The 4,826-nt window shown below is 46.8% G+C and overlaps 1 non-coding gene across 1 annotated transcript; it reads left to right on the forward strand.

Annotated features, from left to right (window-relative positions):
• The first annotated feature begins 2,274 nt into the window (after nt 1–2,274).
• On the forward strand, nt 2,275–2,349 carry Trnac-gca (transfer RNA cysteine (anticodon GCA)). The gene has a single exon. It is a non-coding gene; the product is annotated as a tRNA-Cys (tRNA).
• Nucleotides 2,350–4,826: the final 2,477 nt, after the last annotated feature.

A 4,826-nucleotide genomic window follows, 5' to 3' on the forward strand; every position in this document is an offset into this window, starting at 1 on the left:
AATGTGAAGGCAAAAGCCTAGTCGGATTTTCTATTGATCTGATGTTGAACTTTCTATTGTAGTTTCTGCTGAACTTTCTGATGAACGCTCTGCTCATCTCGGTCTTCGCCGTTCGCGACTAGGGCCTGGTGCGTTGTCACCCATAGCGATGTGGAATGAAGCCCTGAGCCCACGCGACGACGTACACAAGACGGGCGAGCATGCTGCCACCGTTTACAAAACGTTCTACGGACGGACGCCACCACTGATACTTCCCTCCTCCTCAGCGCCGCCACCGCGTTTGCCCTCAACGCCTCTGATGCGCTGCTACTGGCATTTCCCTCCTCCTCCCCAGCGCTGCAGTTGCCCTTTTCTTCAACGCCCTCCCGCGCCACCTCTGACATTTCCCTCCTACCCAGCACCTCTCCTGCCCCTTCCCTCAACGCCCTCCGGCACCACCGCTGACATTTCCCTCCTCCCCAGCGCAGCTGTTGCCCTTTCCCTAAACTCTGCGACTGCGCTCCGTGGCCCTTTCTCAGAACCCTCCTCCGGCACTGTCCAATTTTCTGTACCTCACAACGCGACCTTGAAACATAGATATAAAGCTTTCGCCTTAAAAAAAAACTCACCGACCATTACGATACTCCCTAATGCGAAATTTGAGCGTAGCTGTATACGTGTTTTCATTTCGCGATATATTGGCTAGCGCGGGCAATCTACCTCTTGCGGAACGTTAGAAACGGAGCGAAATGTGGCGCAACTGCCTCGCCAATCGGGATATCACGACAGGCAGTGCGTCGGTGACGCACGGGCGCGATTCACGGCAGCCGCCGCCAGACATACCTCCGCTCATGCAGCGACTTGTTTCCTTACTGACGACGCGCGCTACTCTAGGGCCATCTCGTCGCCATCGTCGCCGCAAAGCCATCTTGCGCGGCACTACGTTTTTCTCACGCTTTCGCCATACCCTCCTCCGCTTTCCTCCTCGCACTCTCTTCGCTATCGCCATCTTTCATCTCCCGCTACGCTCCGCGTTCGCTTTCATCTTTCGCTGTGCTCGTTCGCTCGGTTGCGCAGAGGGAGAACACTGACGCTCGCCGAAGGACGGGTCCGTTAAGAACTGCGCCCTCAAAATTAAATTTCGGTGTTTGCTTTAACAGCGAACCGTACTGTACGTACTTGTACAGGACAGGCCACCGGTGCACGCACTTTCGATTGAAGAAGCGGACCTGGAGCATCTTATTTGACAGTCCTGAGTGCAATAAGCCAGTGGATAGTTGAAGACCTGCAGATTGTAAGGCCGCCCATACTCTTTCGGTACAGGAATTCACCCCACCGGACCGCTGCCAGAGCTCAGAAGAAATTGCGCTAGAGTTAGCTATATGAGTGATGGGGATAATTGGTGTTCCATTAATTAAAGGTTTTGATCGCGCAAGAACCGCATACACAGAAGGGAGCACAAGACAGATATTCGCAGGAAGGTGGAGGCTTGAAGCAATTAACAGTGGTTGAACAAGGAGCATCGCTGTAGGGTAAGACAAGCACAAAAGCAAAAGCGCTAACATCCGAGTAAGCTTTATTACTAACAAGCTATCAGTACAATATAGGACATATTAGATATGCAAGTCGTATCATGTAGAAGTCGTATCCCAAAATAAACGAAGGTGGAACAATCAGAAGGTGGCAACCACGCCAAATAATCATCTGGAAAAGCTGCAGCATAACCTCCGAGACCTGGGCGGCCGTTCTCGGACGCCTTGCTGCAGGTACTTATGCAGGTACCTGCATGCATAAGTACCTGATGCTTCTGAGAGTTTGTCGGGAAAGCGCAGTTCCCGCTCGATATTTGTTAAAATGAAGTCACGTGCAGTCAATCCACAATGAAGCCCCCGCAATGTGAGACAGTGCACTCTGTAGTTAACAGCATTGGGGTCTGCACAAACAGGACAAAGCGGCCACAGGCTCGTGCGTCCTAAGTATAGTTGAGCCACTTTCAACTACGCAAGGAACTTTCAAATCTACTGCAAGAAAACTAGGAATGCTTCGGCAACGATTGCTCGCTTGGCGTATATAATTGGTGTAAGAGATTGGTGTACATTCTTGGAAGCGCTGACGCATGAAGTAAGTTACCTCAGTGACGAGAAAAGGCAGGAAGCAGCTAGTGCAGTAAACATTTAAAGCGACTGTGGCAATGTAATGTAGCTTCGAGCGCATGCTCGAAAAAAAAGATATTGCCAACAAATATTGTAATTAAAGGGAAAATGAGACATCCACTCAATGGTAGCAATGCTAGCGGCCTGGTTAGCTCAGATGGTAGAGCGGCTGCCCCGCAAAGGCGGTGGTCCCGGGTTCGAGTCCCGGACCAGGACGAATTTTTCAACTGCGGCGCTTTTCTTTCGTGGAACCCGTGCGGGTTTCCTTTGTAGCAATTGCTGCAATTGGGTTAATGGCTCATTTTCCCTTTAATTACTTCTCTCCACCTAGCGGGCTTCCGCTGAACTAAAATTGTAAGCACTGTTATTGTAACTTTGTTATTGTTATTGTATTTTATGCGATACTTGTTTCAGGTATTACGCGAGAATATACTCCAGGCCCCATTTCGAATACATACTCAAAATATAAGTAATGTATTCGAAATGTGTTTCATATTCCCATTTGTACGTTTAAAACAGGACAGTAAGAAATAAAAATAAAATAAAAAGAAAACAACAGACAATGTAATAGAGAACGTGGAATCCAACGCAGAAATAACCATAAAGTGAGTAAGTTAAATAAAGCGAAGCCTAATAATAAAAATAATAAAGCAAGCAATGCTTTCCATTAAAAAAATTGGTGCTAGGTCCGAGTGTATTGACTGGGCTGCCCCGTATCTAATCGAATCATATCGAATCCCACTACTGCAGAGGGTTTACCGCTCTGGGCCGGTTAGGCGACCAGGCCACCATAGTCACCATATCCATACCCACCATATCGACGCCCGGCTCAGCGCGGACACCCCATCAACGCAAATCAACATGGGGCAGAGCTCCCGGTCTCAACCCGTCCTCCAGCACCGGCCTCCGAGCAGCTGGATTACAAGGGCACGCCAGGACCCCCGGCCGACTGACCTTTCATTCGGCGGGGTTTTATATCTACCAAACATGTATCTGTCTCTAGCACCAGTGCTATATTTATTCAAATCCCACTTGGAAATCAACTTGTGCAGGAATTTTCGGCGATAAGTTGGCTCTTATGCTTGGAAAAACTCGGCATGGAATACCAATCGCGGAAATCTTATTTATTAGAACATCCCGCCGGCTTACCTGCTTCGTTTTAATTCCCGTTTCCCTATTCCTAGGTGTGCGATACATATTTGTCAGAAATAAACAACAGTATTTAATTTGTTTTTGGGTGCCTGTGTCAGTGATTGCAATCAACGCCCGTGGTAAAGAATGTTTTTGGATAAAGAGAAAGAACGCTTAAGATTCCACTGAGTTAAATTTGCTTCTTTTGTGATTATTCATTTCAGTAGATTTCAATACAGGCTACGTCATTCAATTTCTTGCATCTGCCACACTGAATTTATCAGTTTTCGCAAATTTCCAAGGGAAATTTAATTTCTATATTCAGCAAGCCTTATCCACCTGGGCCTTGGCCAGTCGCCCATAGTGGGTATGAGCCACACGTTCAAAGTGACACAACCATAAAACGGCTCGATCTGAGGTCGCGTCTTCGAGATTCGAGCCCTTGTTGTGTCTAAAAGTTCCGAGGTTGTGCTCGTGGTTGAAAGTCTGAACAACTCTTATCGCGATTCCTCTAATCAAGTTTTCTCTGTGGCAATCCGAATGGTTTTCAACTGAATTGAGGTACAGGTTATGTACTTGCGTTAGCGTCTTTGTTCTAATGAATGCCAAGGGGGAGAGTAATCGCAGATGAAATTGTATTTCGGTTCCGCTCATTAGTCCTTCAGGATGCCTTAGTACACTTTTGCTCTCATTTAATGGAGGAATCGTTCTTTTTCGGTGTCTACGCTTCTGTTTCTGTCAGTTACGTAGTTTGCGCATTTTAGTTAACGGCTCCCGCATTTAATGGCTCACCTTATTCAACACCGCTCTTTTGTTTTGCTACTTCTACTGTCACCGTACCGTAACGAACGTCATGGAAAGAATGCTAGAGAGGAAGTTCGTCATCATCATCATCAGCCTATTTTTATGACCACTGCAGGACGAAGGCCTCTCCCAGCGATCTCCAGTTACCCCTGTCTTGCGTTAGCTGATTCCAACTTGCTCCTGCAAGTTTCCTAACTTCATCACCCCACCTAGTTTTCTGCCGTCCTCGTCCTTGGCACCCATTCTGTAACTCTAATGGTCCACCTGTTATCCATCCTACGCATTACATGGCCTGCCCAGCTCCATTTTTGTCTCTTAATGTCAATTAGAATATCGGCTATGCTCGTTTTCTCTCTGATCTACACCGCTCAGGAATATTTCCGAATAGATCGAAAAGAAAATGAACAAATCAGCAAACATGTCTTGCTATTGAATGATGAGAAATTACAGCTTGGCCACGCGTTTTTTATTGTCTCTTATAGCTGAATCTCTTCTGCAATGTATTCATATGGTTCTTGGATTAACGAATTATTCCTCATTACTCTAGTTATAACTTATCAGGGCACGCTCCGGCGACTTAGCTTGATCGTTCTGTTGATTGAAATGTGCTCCACAATTCGCTACCATATGAGTGCGTTGGGTAACTCGTAGTACTGCTGTTTTTTTTTTCTTTCGAGATGAAACACGATTGTTTTCCCTCAAGATTACAATCCATGATGGCGGTGTTAATAAAGATCGCCCTAGTTCTGGTTAAGACTG

Source organism: Dermacentor silvarum, chromosome 11, assembly GCF_013339745.2.
Source record: "Dermacentor silvarum isolate Dsil-2018 chromosome 11, BIME_Dsil_1.4, whole genome shotgun sequence".
NCBI classification, from domain to species: domain Eukaryota; kingdom Metazoa; phylum Arthropoda; class Arachnida; order Ixodida; family Ixodidae; genus Dermacentor; species Dermacentor silvarum.